Raw genomic sequence first — 12533 nt, 5'->3', positions numbered from 1 at the left:
AGGATTCTTGGAAATTTCTTGGAATTGAAGGTCATGGGTTTTGGGGGCATGTGGTGCAGTGTCATGGCCTAAGATTCAAGGAATGCCATGCAAAACATTGCTTTAGCATTGACAAGACTTGTCATTGGAACGATATAATTACATTAGCCTTAAAAATAACATACTGCAACAACACTGACGCATATTACATAAATGTGAGAGTAATACTATTGCTTCATTTGTTCAACATTACTCCCACAAGAACACTTGATTTCTATGACATTGCATATGAAGGACTGGAAAAACGCACAAAAGGAATGATACAGAAAGCAGCTCTTTCATTTACATGCTCCCATGTATCAAAAACCACCAGCCTGCCCCGTGTGAGGCTCGAACTCACGACCTTCAGATTATGAGACTGACGCGCTGCCTAACTGCGCCAACGAGGCATGTGCTATGCCTCGGGTGAGCGGAGAACCACTAGCTTCCAGATCATCTGCCATTCGGTGCAGCTCCAAAAGTACTTCTCACCCTTTGCCCTCACGTCAGGATGGCCGAGCGGTCTAAGGCGCTGCGTTCAGGTCGCAGTCTCCCCTGGAGTCGTGGGTTCGAATCCCACTTCTGACAAACCTAAGCTTTGGCTGCGGGCTCAAGCTAGAGTTTTGAACCCTCTGGCAAGTTCACCCCGAAGTGCATTAATGTTGACAAAGCACTGCATTTCAGTTCATGCTTGAGTTAACCAAACAATGCAGTTGCACTGACCTGCATAATATGGACTTTAAAGTAACACTTTTGGTGCAATGTATGGGATTCGGTGGCGTTTTCGTGCAGTTTTCTTGGAATTTCAAGTCAAGACATTTCACGAAATTGGACATGTTTATAGAATGGGATCCAACAGAACTTCGAGGAATGCCACGTTCTGATGTTTACCGGAAGAAGAACTTGTTTATGAAAGGCTATTCATGTCTTTTTTTTCTTTTTTTCTTTTCTTTTTAGGGGGAGTATGCAATGTGATTCTGGGAGTCTAACTGGGATGTGGTGGACTGAAGTTTTGGGGATGCAGTAGAACTTCATGGCAAGGATTCTTGGAAATTTCTTGCAATTGAAGGTCATGGGTTTTGGGGGCATGTGGTGGAGTGTCATGGCCTAAGATTCAAGGAATGCCATGCAAAACATTGCTTTAGCATTGACAAGATTTGTCATTGGAATGATAGAATTACATTAGCCTTAAAAAAACATACTGCAACAACACTGACGCATATTACATAAATATGAGAGTAATACTATTGCTGCATTTGTTCAACATTACTCCCACAAGAACACTTGATTTCTATGACATTGCATATGAAGGACTGGAAAAACGCACAAAAGGAATGATACAGAAAGCAGCTCTTTCATTTACATGCTCCCATGTATCAAAAAGCACCAGCCTGCCCCGTGTGAGGCTCGAACTCACAACCTTCAGATTATGAGACTGATGCGCTGCCTAACTGCGCCAACGAGGCATGTACTAATGCTCGGGTGAGCGGAGAACCACTAGCTTCCAGATCATCTGCCATTCGGTGCAGCTCCAAAAGTACTGCTCACCCTTTGCCCTCACGTCAGGATGGCCGAGCGGTCTAAGGCGCTGCGTTCAGGTCGCAGTCTCCCCTGGAGGCGTGGGTTCGAATCCCACTTCTGACAAACCTAACCTTTGGCTGCGGGCTCAAGCTAGAGTCTTGAACCCTCTGGCAAGTTCACCCCGAAGTGCATTAATGTTGACAAAGCACTGCATTTCAGTTCATGCTAGAGTTAACCAAACAATGCAGTTGCACTGACCTGCATAATATGGACTTTAAAGTAACACTTTTGGTGCAATGTATGGGATTCGGTGGCGTTTTCGTGCAGTTTTCTTGGAATTTCAAGTCAAGACATTTCACGAAATTGGACATGTTTATAGAACGGGATCCAACAGAACTTCGAGGAATGCCACGTTCTGATGTTTACCGGAAGAAGAACTTGTTTATGAAAAGCTATTCATGTCTTTTTTTCTTTTTTTCTTTTCTTTTTAGGGGGAGTATGCAATGTGATTTTGGGAGTCTAACTGGGATGTGGTGGACTGAAGTTTTGGGGATGCAGTAGAACTTCATGGCAAGGATTCTTGGAAATTTCTTGGAATTGAAGGTCATGGGTTTTGGGGGCATGTGGTGCAGAGTCATGGCCTAAGATTCAAGGAATGCCATGCAAAACATTGCTTTAGCATTGACAAGACTTGTCATTGGAATGATAGAATTACATTAGCCTTAAAAAAACATACTGCAACAACACTGACGCATATTACATAAATATGAGAGTAATACTATTGCTGCATTTGTTCAACATTAGTCCCACAAGAACACTTGATTTCTATGACATTGCATATGAAGGACTGGAAAAATGCACAAAAGGAATGATACAGAAAGCAGCTCTTTCATTTACATGCTCCCATGTATCAAAAACCACCAGCCTGCCCCGTGTGAGGCTCGAACTCACAACCTTCAGATTATGAGACTGACGCGCTGCCTAACTGCGCCAACGAGGCATGTGCTATGGCTCGGGTGAGCGGAGAACCACTAGCTTCCAGATCATCTGCCATTCGGTGCAGCTCCAAAAGTACTGCTCACCCTTTGCCCTCACTTCAGGATGGCCGAGCGGTCTAAGGTGCTGCGTTCAGGTCGCAGTCTCCCCTGGAGGCGTGGGTTCGAATCCCACTTCTGACAAACCTAACCTTTGGCTGCGGGCTCAAGCTAGAGTCTTGAACCCTCTGGCAAGTTCACCCCGAAGTGCATTAATGTTGACAAAGCACTGCATTTCAGTTCATGCTAGAGTTAACCAAACAATGCAGTTGCACTGACCTGCATAATATGGACTTTAAAGTAACACTTTTGGTGCAATGTATGGGATTCGGTGGCGTTTTCGTGCAGTTTTCTTGGAATTTCAAGTCAAGACATTTCACGAAATTGGACATGTTTATAGAATGGGATCCAACAGAACTTCGAGGAATGCCACGTTCTGATGTTTACCGGAAGAAGAACTTGTTCATGAAAGGCTATTCATGTCTTTTTTTCTTTTTTTATTTTCTTTTTAGGGGGAGTATGCAATGTGATTCTGGGAGTCTAACTGGTATGTGGTGGACTGAAGTTTTGGGGATGCAGTAGAACTTCATGGCAAGGATTCTTGGAAATTTCTTGCAATTGAAGGTCATGGGTTTTGGGGGCATGTGGTGGAGTGTCATGGCCTAAGATTCAAGGAATGCCATGCAAAACATTGCTTTAGCATTGACAAGACTTGTCATTGGAATGATAGAATTACATTAGCCTTAAAAAAAACATACTGCAACAACACTGACGCATATTACATAAATATGAGAGTAATACTATTGCTGCATTTGTTCAACATTAGTACCACAAAAACACTTGATTTCAATGACATTGCATATGAAGGACTGGACAAACGCACAAAAGGAATGATACAGAAAGCAGCTCTTTCATTTACATGCTCCCGTGTATCAAAAAGCACCAGCCTGCCCCTTGTGAGGCTCGAACTCACGACCTTCAGATTATGAGACTGACGCGCTGCCTAACTGCGCCAACGAGGCATGTGCTATGGCTCGGGTGAGCGGAGAACCACTAGCTTCCAGATCATCTGCCATTCGGTGCAGCTCCAAAAGTACTGCTCACCCTTTGCCCTCACGTCAGGATGGCCGAGTGGTCTAAGGCGCTGCGTTCAGGTCGCAGTCTCCCCTGGAGGCGTGGGTTCGAATCCCACTTCTGACAAACCTAACCTTTGGCTGCGGGCTCAAGCTAGAGTCTTGAACCCTCTGGCAAGTTCACCCCGAAGTGCATTAATGTTGACAAAGCACTGCATTTCAGTTCATGCTAGAGTTAACCAAACAATGCAGTTGCACTGACCTGCATAATATGGACTTTAAAGTAACACTTTTGGTGCAATGTATGGGATTCGGTGGCGTTTTCGTGCAGTTTTCTTGGAATTTCAAGTCAAGACATTTCACGAAATTGGACATGTTTATAGAATGGGATCCAACAGAACTTCGAGGAATGCCACGTTCTGATGTTTACCGGAAGAAGAACTTGTTTATGAAAGGCTATTCATGTCTTTTTTTCTTTTCTTTTTAGGGGGAGTATGCAATGTGATTTTGGGAGTCTAACTGGGATGTAGTGGACTGAAGTTTTGGGGATGCAGTAGAACTTCATGGCAAGGATTCTTGGAAATTTCTTGGAATTGAAGGTCATGGGTTTTGGGGGCATGTGGTGCAGTGTCATGGCCTAAGATTCAAGGAATGCCATGCAAAACATTGCTTTAGCATTGACAAGACTTGTCATTGGAACGATAGAATTACATTAGCCTTAAAAAAACATACTGCAACAACACTGACGCATATTACATAAATATGAGAGTAATACTATTGCTTCATTTGTTCAACATTACTCCCACAAGAACACTTGATTTCTATGACATTGCATATGAAGGACTGGAAAAACGCACAAAAGGAATGATACAGAAAGCAGCTCTTTCATTTACATGCTCCCATGTATCAAAAAGCACCAGCCTGCCCCGTGTGAGGCTCGAACTCACGACCTTCAGATTATGAGACTGACGCGCTGCCTAACTGCGCCAACGAGGCATGTGCTATGGCTCGGGTGAGCGGAGAACCACTAGCTTCCAGATCATCTGCCATTCGGTGCAGCTCCAAAAGTACTGCTCACCCTTTGCCCTCACGTCAGGATGGCCGAGCGGTCTAAGGCGCTGCGTTCAGGTCGCAGTCTCCCCTGGAGGCGTGGGTTCGAATCCCACTTCTGACAAACCTAACCTTTGGCTGCGGGCTCAAGCTAGAGTCTTGAACCCTCTGGCAAGTTCACCCCGAAGTGCATTAATGTTGACAAAGCACTGCATTTCAGTTCATGCTAGAGTTAACCAAACAATGCAGTTGCACTGACCTGCATAATATGGACTTTAAAGTAACACTTTTGGTGCAATGTATGGGATTCGGTGGCGTTTTCGTGCAGTTTTCTTGGAATTTCAAGTCAAGACATTTCACGAAATTGGACATGTTTATAGAATGGGATCCAACAGAACTTCGAGGAATGCCACGTTCTGATGTTTACCGGAAGAAGAACTTGTTTATGAAAGGCTATTCATGTCTTTTTTTCTTTTCTTTTTAGGGGGAGTATGCAATGTGATTTTGGGAGTCTAACTGGGATGTAGTGGACTGAAGTTTTGGGGATGCAGTAGAACTTCATGGCAAGGATTCTTGGAAATTTCTTGGAATTGAAGGTCATGGGTTTTGGGGGCATGTGGTGCAGTGTCATGGCCTAAGATTCAAGGAATGCCATGCAAAACATTGCTTTAGCATTGACAAGACTTGTCATTGGAACGATATAATTACATTAGCCTTAAAAAAAACATACTGCAACAACACTGACGCATATTACATAAATATGAGAGTAATACTATTACTTCATTTGTTCAACATTAGTCCCACAAGAACACTTGATTTCTATGACATTGCATATGAAGGACTGGAAAAACGCACAAAAGGAATGATACAGAAAGCAGCTCTTTCATTTACATGCTCCCATGTATCAAAAACCACCAGCCTGCCCCGTGTGAGGCTCGAACTCACGACCTTCAGATTATGAGACTGACGCGCTGCCTAACTGCGCCAACGAGGCATGTGCTATGCCTCGGGTGAGCGGAGAACCACTAGCTTCCAGATCATCTGCCATTCGGTGCAGCTCCAAAAGTACTGCTCACCCTTTGCCCTCACGTCAGGATGGCCGAGCGGTCTAAGGCGCTGCGTTCAGGTCGCAGTCTCCCCTGGAGGCGTGGGTTCGAATCCCACTTCTGACAAACCTAACCTTTGGCTGCGGGCTCAAGCTAGAGTCTTGAACCCTCTGGCAAGTTCACCCCGAAGTGCATTAATGTTGACAAAGCACTGCATTTCAGTTCATGCTTGAGTTAACCAAACAATGCAGTTGCACTGACTTGCATAATATGGACTTTAAAGTAACACTTTTGGTGCAATGTATGGGATTCGGTGGCGTTTTCGTGCAGTTTTCTTGGAATTTCAAGTCAAGACATTTCACGAAATTGGACATGTTTATAGAATGGGATCCAACAGAACTTCGAGGAATGCCACGTTCTGATGTTTACCGGAAGAAGAACTTGTTTATGAAAGGCTATTCATGTCTTTTTTTCTTTTCTTTTTAGGGGGAGTATGCAATGTGATTTTGGGAGTCTAACTGGGATGTAGTGGACTGAAGTTTTGGGGATGCAGTAGAACTTCATGGCAAGGATTCTTGGAAATTTCTTGGAATTGAAGGTCATGGGTTTTGGGGGCATGTGGTGCAGTGTCATGGCCTAAGATTCAAGGAATGCCATGCAAAACATTGCTTTAGCATTGACAAGACTTGTCATTGGAACGATATAATTACATTAGCCTTAAAAAAAACATACTGCAACAACACTGACGCATATTACATAAATATGAGAGTAATACTATTGCTTCATTTGTTCAACATTAGTCCCACAAGAACACTTGATTTCTATGACATTGCATATGAAGGACTGGAAAAACGCACAAAAGGAATGATACAGAAAGCAGCTCTTTCATTTACATGCTCCCATGTATCAAAAACCACCAGCCTGCCCCATGTGAGGCTCGAACTCACGACCTTCAGATTATGAGACTGACGCGCTGCCTAACTGCGCCAACGAGGCATGTGCTATGACTCGGGTGAGCGGAGAACCACTAGCTTCCAGATCATCTGCCATTCGGTGCAGCTCCAAAAGTACTGCTCACCCTTTGCCCTCACGTCAGGATGGCCGAGCGGTCTAAGGCGCTGCGTTCAGGTCGCAGTCTCCCCTGGAGTCGTGGGTTCGAATCCCACTTCTGACAAACCTAAGCTTTGGCTGCGGGCTCAAGCTAGAGTTTTGAACCCTCTGGCAAGTTCACCCCGAAGTGCATTAATGTTGACAAAGCACTGCATTTCAGTTCATGCTTGAGTTAACCAAACAATGCAGTTGCACTGACTTGCATAATATGGACTTTAAAGTAACACTTTTGGTGCAATGTATGGGATTCGGTGGCGTTTTCGTGCAGTTTTCTTGGAATTTCAAGTCAAGACATTTCACGAAATTGGACATGTTTATAGAATGGGATCCAACAGAACTTCGAGGAATGCCACGTTCTGATGTTTACCGGAAGAAGAACTTGTTTATGAAAGGCTATTCATGTCTTTTTTTTCTTTTTTTCTTTTCTTTTTAGGGGGAGTATGCAATGTGATTCTGGGAGTCTAACTGGGATGTGGTGGACTGAAGTTTTGGGGATGCAGTAGAACTTCATGGCAAGGATTCTTGGAAATTTCTTGCAATTGAAGGTCATGGGTTTTGGGGGCATGTGGTGGAGTGTCATGGCCTAAGATTCAAGGAATGCCATGCAAAACATTGCTTTAGCATTGACAAGATTTGTCATTGGAATGATAGAATTACATTAGCCTTAAAAAAACATACTGCAACAACACTGACGCATATTACATAAATATGAGAGTAATACTATTGCTGCATTTGTTCAACATTAGTCCCACAAAAACACTTGATTTCAATGACATTGCATATGAAGGACTGGACAAACGCACAAAAGGAATGATACAGAAAGCAGCTCTTTCATTTACATGCTCCCGTGTATCAAAAAGCACCAGCCTGCCCCGTGTGAGGCTCGAACTCACGACCTTCAGATTATGAGACTGACGCGCTGCCTAACTGCGCCAACGAGGCATGTGCTATGGCTCGGGTGAGCGGAGAACCACTAGCTTCCAGATCATCTGCCATTCGGTGCAGCTCCAAAAGTACTGCTCACCCTTTGCCCTCACGTCAGGATGGCCGAGCGGTCTAAGGCGCTGCGTTCAGGTCGCAGTCTCCCCTGGAGGCGTGGGTTCGAATCCCACTTCTGACAAACCTAACCTTTGGCTGCGGGCTCAAGCTAGAGTCTTGAACCCTCTGGCAAGTTCACCCCGAAGTGCATTAATGTTGACAAAGCACTGCATTTCAGTTCATGCTAGAGTTAACCAAACAATGCAGTTGCACTGACCTGCATAATATGGACTTTAAAGTAACACTTTTGGTGCAATGTATGGGATTCGGTGGCGTTTTCGTGCAGTTTTCTTGGAATTTCAAGTCAAGACATTTCACGAAATTGGACATGTTTATAGAATGGGATCCAACAGAACTTCGAGGAATGCCACGTTCTGATGTTTACCGGAAGAAGAACTTGTTTATGAAAGGCTATTCATGTCTTTTTTTCTTTTCTTTTTAGGGGGAGTATGCAATGTGATTTTGGGAGTCTAACTGGGATGTAGTGGACTGAAGTTTTGGGGATGCAGTAGAACTTCATGGCAAGGATTCTTGGAAATTTCTTGGAATTGAAGGTCATGGGTTTTGGGGGCATGTGGTGCAGTGTCATGGCCTAAGATTCAAGGAATGCCATGCAAAACATTGCTTTAGCATTGACAAGACTTGTCATTGGAACGATATAATTACATTAGCCTTAAAAAAAACATACTGCAACAACACTGACGCATATTACATAAATATGAGAGTAATACTATTGCTTCATTTGTTCAACATTACTCCCACAAGAACACTTGATTTCTATGACATTGCATATGAAGGACTGGAAAAACGCACAAAAGGAATGATACAGAAAGCAGCTCTTTCATTTACATGCTCCCATGTATCAAAAACCACCAGCCTGCCCCGTGTGAGGCTCGAACTCACGACCTTCAGATTATGAGACTGACGCGCTGCCTAACTGCGCCAACGAGGCATGTGCTATGCCTCGGGTGAGCGGAGAACCACTAGCTTCCAGATCATCTGCCATTCGGTGCAGCTCCAAAAGTACTGCTCACCCTTTGCCCTCACGTCAGGATGGCCGAGCGGTCTAAGGCGCTGCGTTCAGGTCGCAGTCTCCCCTGGAGTCGTGGGTTCGAATCCCACTTCTGACAAACCTAAGCTTTGGCTGCGGGCTCAAGCTAGAGTTTTGAACCCTCTGGCAAGTTCACCCCGAAGTGCATTAATGTTGACAAAGCACTGCATTTCAGTTCATGCTTGAGTTAACCAAACAATGCAGTTGCACTGACTTGCATAATATGGACTTTAAAGTAACACTTTTGGTGCAATGTATGGGATTCGGTGGCGTTTTCGTGCAGTTTTCTTGGAATTTCAAGTCAAGACATTTCACGAAATTGGACATGTTTATAGAATGGGATCCAACAGAACTTCGAGGAATGCCACGTTCTGATGTTTACCGGAAGAAGAACTTGTTTATGAAAGGCTATTCATGTCTTTTTTTTCTTTTTTTCTTTTCTTTTTAGGGGGAGTATGCAATGTGATTCTGGGAGTCTAACTGGGATGTGGTGGACTGAAGTTTTGGGGATGCAGTAGAACTTCATGGCAAGGATTCTTGGAAATTTCTTGCATTTGAAGGTCATGGGTTTTGGGGGCATGTGGTGGAGTGTCATGGCCTAAGATTCAAGGAATGCCATGCAAAACATTGCTTTAGCATTGACAAGATTTGTCATTGGAATGATAGAATTACATTAGCCTTAAAAAAACATACTGCAACAACACTGACGCATATTACATAAATATGAGAGTAATACTATTGCTGCATTTGTTCAACATTACTCCCACAAGAACACTTGATTTCTATGACATTGCATATGAAGGACTGGAAAAACGCACAAAAGGAATGATACAGAAAGCAGCTCTTTCATTTACATGCTCCCATGTATCAAAAAGCACCAGCCTGCCCCGTGTGAGGCTCGAACTCACGACCTTCAGATTATGAGACTGATGCGCTGCCTAACTGCGCCAACGAGGCATGTACTATGGCTCGGGTGAGCGGAGAACCACTAGCTTCCAGATCATCTGCCATTCGGTGCAGCTCCAAAAGTACTGCTCACCCTTTGCCCTCACGTCAGGATGGCCGAGCGGTCTAAGGCGCTGCGTTCAGGTCGCAGTCTCCCCTGGAGGCGTGGGTTCGAATCCCACTTCTGACAAACCTAACCTTTGGCTGCGGGCTCAAGCTAGAGTCTTGAACCCTCTGGCAAGTTCACCCCGAAGTGCATTAATGTTGACAAAGCACTGCATTTCAGTTCATGCTAGAGTTAACCAAACAATGCAGTTGCACTGACCTGCATAATATGGACTTTAAAGTAACACTTTTGGTGCAATGTATGGGATTTGGTGGCGTTTTCGTGCAGTTTTCTTGGAATTTCAAGTCAAGACATTTCACGAAATTGGACATGTTTATAGAACGGGATCCAACAGAACTTCGAGGAATGCCACGTTCTGATGTTTACCGGAAGAAGAACTTGTTTATGAAAAGCTATTCATGTCTTTTTTTCTTTTTTTCTTTTCTTTTTAGGGGGAGTATGCAATGTGATTTTGGGAGTCTAACTGGGATGTGGTGGACTGAAGTTTTGGGGATGCAGTAGAACTTCATGGCAAGGATTCTTGGAAATTTCTTGGAATTGAAGGTCATGGGTTTTGGGGGCATGTGGTGCAGAGTCATGGCCTAAGATTCAAGGAATGCCATGCAAAACATTGCTTTAGCATTGACAAGACTTGTCATTAGAATGATAGAATTACATTAGCCTTAAAAAAACATACTGCAACAACACTGACGCATATTACATAAATATGAGAGTAATACTATTGCTGCATTTGTTCAACATTAGTCCCACAAGAACACTTGATTTCTATGACATTGCATATGAAGGACTGGAAAAACGCACAAAAGGAATGATACAGAAAGCAGCTCTTTCATTTACATGCTCCCATGTATCAAAAAGCACCAGCCTGCCCCGTGTGAGGCTCGAACTCACGACCTTCAGATTATGAGACTGACGCGCTGCCTAACTGCGCCAACGAGGCATGTGCTATGGCTCGGGTGAGCGGAGAACCACTAGCTTCCAGATCATCTGCCATTCGGTGCAGCTCCAAAAGTACTGCTCACCCTTTGCCCTCACGTCAGGATGGCCGAGCGGTCTAAGGCGCTGCGTTCAGGTCGCAGTCTCCCCTGGAGGCGTGGGTTCGAATCCCACTTCTGACAAACCTAACCTTTGGCTGCGGGCTCAAGCTAGAGTCTTGAACCCTCTGGCAAGTTCACCCCGAAGTGCATTAATGTTGACAAAGCACTGCATTTCAGTTCATGCTAGAGTTAACCAAACAATGCAGTTGCACTGACCTGCATAATATGGACTTTAAAGTAACACTTTTGGTGCAATGTATGGGATTCGGTGGCGTTTTCGTGCAGTTTTCTTGGAATTTCAAGTCAAGACATTTCACGAAATTGGACATGTTTATAGAATGGGATCCAACAGAACTTCGAGGAATGCCACGTTCTGATGTTTACCGGAAGAAGAACTTGTTTATGAAAGGCTATTCATGTCTTTTTTTCTTTTCTTTTTAGGGGGAGTATGCAATGTGATTTTGGGAGTCTAACTGGGATGTAGTGGACTGAAGTTTTGGGGATGCAGTAGAACTTCATGGCAAGGATTCTTGGAAATTTCTTGGAATTGAAGGTCATGGGTTTTGGGGGCATGTGGTGCAGTGTCATGGCCTAAGATTCAAGGAATGCCATGCAAAACATTGCTTTAGCATTGACAAGACTTGTCATTGGAACGATATAATTACATTAGCCTTAAAAAAAACATACTGCAACAACACTGACGCATATTACATAAATATGAGAGTAATACTATTGCTTCATTTGTTCAACATTACTCCCACAAGAACACTTGATTTCTATGACATTGCATATGAAGGACTGGAAAAACGCACAAAAGGAATGATACAGAAAGCAGCTCTTTCATTTACATGCTCCCATGTATCAAAAACCACCAGCCTGCCCCGTGTGAGGCTCGAACTCACAACCTTTAGATTATGAGACTGACGCGCTGCCTAACTGCGCCAACGAGGCATGTGCTATGCCTCGGGTGAGCGGAGAACCACTAGCTTCCAGATCATCTGCCATTCGGTGCAGCTCCAAAAGTACTACTCACCCTTTGCCCTCACGTCAGGATGGCCGAGCGGTCTAAGGCGCTGCGTTCAGATCGCAGTCTCCCCTGGAGGCGTGGGTTTGAATCCCACTTCTGACAAACCTAAGCTTTGGCTGCGGGCTCAAGCTAGAGTTTTGAACCCTCTGGCAAGTTCACCCCGAAGTGCATTAATGTTGACAAAGCACTGCATTTCAGTTCATGCTTGAGTTAACCAAACAATGCAGTTGCACTGACCTGCATAATATGGACTTTAAAGTAACACTTTTGGTGCAATGTATGGGATTCGGTGGTGTTTTCGGTCTAGTTTTCTTGGAATTTCAAGTCAAGACAGTTCACGAAATTGGACATGTTTATAGAATGGGATCCAACAGAACTTCGAGGAATGCCATGTTCTGATGTTTACCGGAAGAAGAACTTGTTTATGAAAGGCTATTCATGTCTTTTTTTCTTTTT

At 44.1% G+C, this 12533-nt stretch overlaps 22 non-coding genes across 22 annotated transcripts; 12 read left to right on the top strand and 10 right to left on the bottom strand.

Moving 5' to 3' along the window:
* Nucleotides 1-354: 354 nt before the first annotated feature.
* Nucleotides 355-428, bottom strand: trnam-cau (transfer RNA methionine (anticodon CAU)). The gene has a single exon. It is a non-coding gene; the product is annotated as a tRNA-Met (tRNA).
* A 95-nt stretch (nucleotides 429-523) lies between these two features.
* trnal-cag (transfer RNA leucine (anticodon CAG)) lies at nucleotides 524-606 on the top strand. Its single transcript has one exon. It is a non-coding gene; the product is annotated as a tRNA-Leu (tRNA).
* An 804-nt stretch (nucleotides 607-1410) lies between these two features.
* On the bottom strand, nucleotides 1411-1484 carry trnam-cau (transfer RNA methionine (anticodon CAU)). The gene has a single exon. It is a non-coding gene; the product is annotated as a tRNA-Met (tRNA).
* Nucleotides 1485-1579: 95 nt separating this feature from the next.
* Nucleotides 1580-1662, top strand: trnal-cag (transfer RNA leucine (anticodon CAG)). Its single transcript has one exon. It is a non-coding gene; the product is annotated as a tRNA-Leu (tRNA).
* An 803-nt stretch (nucleotides 1663-2465) lies between these two features.
* trnam-cau (transfer RNA methionine (anticodon CAU)) lies at nucleotides 2466-2539 on the bottom strand. The gene has a single exon. It is a non-coding gene; the product is annotated as a tRNA-Met (tRNA).
* Nucleotides 2540-2634: 95 nt separating this feature from the next.
* On the top strand, nucleotides 2635-2717 carry trnal-cag (transfer RNA leucine (anticodon CAG)). The gene has a single exon. It is a non-coding gene; the product is annotated as a tRNA-Leu (tRNA).
* Nucleotides 2718-3690: 973 nt separating this feature from the next.
* Nucleotides 3691-3773, top strand: trnal-cag (transfer RNA leucine (anticodon CAG)). Its single transcript has one exon. It is a non-coding gene; the product is annotated as a tRNA-Leu (tRNA).
* Nucleotides 3774-4568: 795 nt separating this feature from the next.
* Nucleotides 4569-4642, bottom strand: trnam-cau (transfer RNA methionine (anticodon CAU)). Its single transcript has one exon. It is a non-coding gene; the product is annotated as a tRNA-Met (tRNA).
* A 95-nt stretch (nucleotides 4643-4737) lies between these two features.
* trnal-cag (transfer RNA leucine (anticodon CAG)) lies at nucleotides 4738-4820 on the top strand. The gene has a single exon. It is a non-coding gene; the product is annotated as a tRNA-Leu (tRNA).
* Nucleotides 4821-5616: 796 nt separating this feature from the next.
* Nucleotides 5617-5690, bottom strand: trnam-cau (transfer RNA methionine (anticodon CAU)). Its single transcript has one exon. It is a non-coding gene; the product is annotated as a tRNA-Met (tRNA).
* A 95-nt stretch (nucleotides 5691-5785) lies between these two features.
* Nucleotides 5786-5868, top strand: trnal-cag (transfer RNA leucine (anticodon CAG)). The gene has a single exon. It is a non-coding gene; the product is annotated as a tRNA-Leu (tRNA).
* Nucleotides 5869-6664: 796 nt separating this feature from the next.
* trnam-cau (transfer RNA methionine (anticodon CAU)) lies at nucleotides 6665-6738 on the bottom strand. Its single transcript has one exon. It is a non-coding gene; the product is annotated as a tRNA-Met (tRNA).
* A 95-nt stretch (nucleotides 6739-6833) lies between these two features.
* Nucleotides 6834-6916, top strand: trnal-cag (transfer RNA leucine (anticodon CAG)). The gene has a single exon. It is a non-coding gene; the product is annotated as a tRNA-Leu (tRNA).
* Nucleotides 6917-7720: 804 nt separating this feature from the next.
* trnam-cau (transfer RNA methionine (anticodon CAU)) lies at nucleotides 7721-7794 on the bottom strand. The gene has a single exon. It is a non-coding gene; the product is annotated as a tRNA-Met (tRNA).
* Nucleotides 7795-7889: 95 nt separating this feature from the next.
* trnal-cag (transfer RNA leucine (anticodon CAG)) lies at nucleotides 7890-7972 on the top strand. The gene has a single exon. It is a non-coding gene; the product is annotated as a tRNA-Leu (tRNA).
* A 796-nt stretch (nucleotides 7973-8768) lies between these two features.
* trnam-cau (transfer RNA methionine (anticodon CAU)) lies at nucleotides 8769-8842 on the bottom strand. Its single transcript has one exon. It is a non-coding gene; the product is annotated as a tRNA-Met (tRNA).
* Nucleotides 8843-8937: 95 nt separating this feature from the next.
* trnal-cag (transfer RNA leucine (anticodon CAG)) lies at nucleotides 8938-9020 on the top strand. Its single transcript has one exon. It is a non-coding gene; the product is annotated as a tRNA-Leu (tRNA).
* An 804-nt stretch (nucleotides 9021-9824) lies between these two features.
* Nucleotides 9825-9898, bottom strand: trnam-cau (transfer RNA methionine (anticodon CAU)). Its single transcript has one exon. It is a non-coding gene; the product is annotated as a tRNA-Met (tRNA).
* Nucleotides 9899-9993: 95 nt separating this feature from the next.
* On the top strand, nucleotides 9994-10076 carry trnal-cag (transfer RNA leucine (anticodon CAG)). Its single transcript has one exon. It is a non-coding gene; the product is annotated as a tRNA-Leu (tRNA).
* Nucleotides 10077-10879: 803 nt separating this feature from the next.
* Nucleotides 10880-10953, bottom strand: trnam-cau (transfer RNA methionine (anticodon CAU)). Its single transcript has one exon. It is a non-coding gene; the product is annotated as a tRNA-Met (tRNA).
* Nucleotides 10954-11048: 95 nt separating this feature from the next.
* Nucleotides 11049-11131, top strand: trnal-cag (transfer RNA leucine (anticodon CAG)). Its single transcript has one exon. It is a non-coding gene; the product is annotated as a tRNA-Leu (tRNA).
* Nucleotides 11132-12096: 965 nt separating this feature from the next.
* On the top strand, nucleotides 12097-12179 carry trnal-cag (transfer RNA leucine (anticodon CAG)). The gene has a single exon. It is a non-coding gene; the product is annotated as a tRNA-Leu (tRNA).
* Nucleotides 12180-12533: the final 354 nt, after the last annotated feature.

This window comes from Pimephales promelas, chromosome 24 (assembly GCF_988280905.1).
Source record: "Pimephales promelas chromosome 24, fPimPro1.hap1.1, whole genome shotgun sequence".
NCBI classification, from domain to species: Eukaryota; Metazoa; Chordata; class Actinopteri; order Cypriniformes; family Leuciscidae; genus Pimephales; species Pimephales promelas.
Note: the sequence above shows the minus strand (reverse complement) of the source record. Positions and strands in the feature narration are given on the sequence as shown.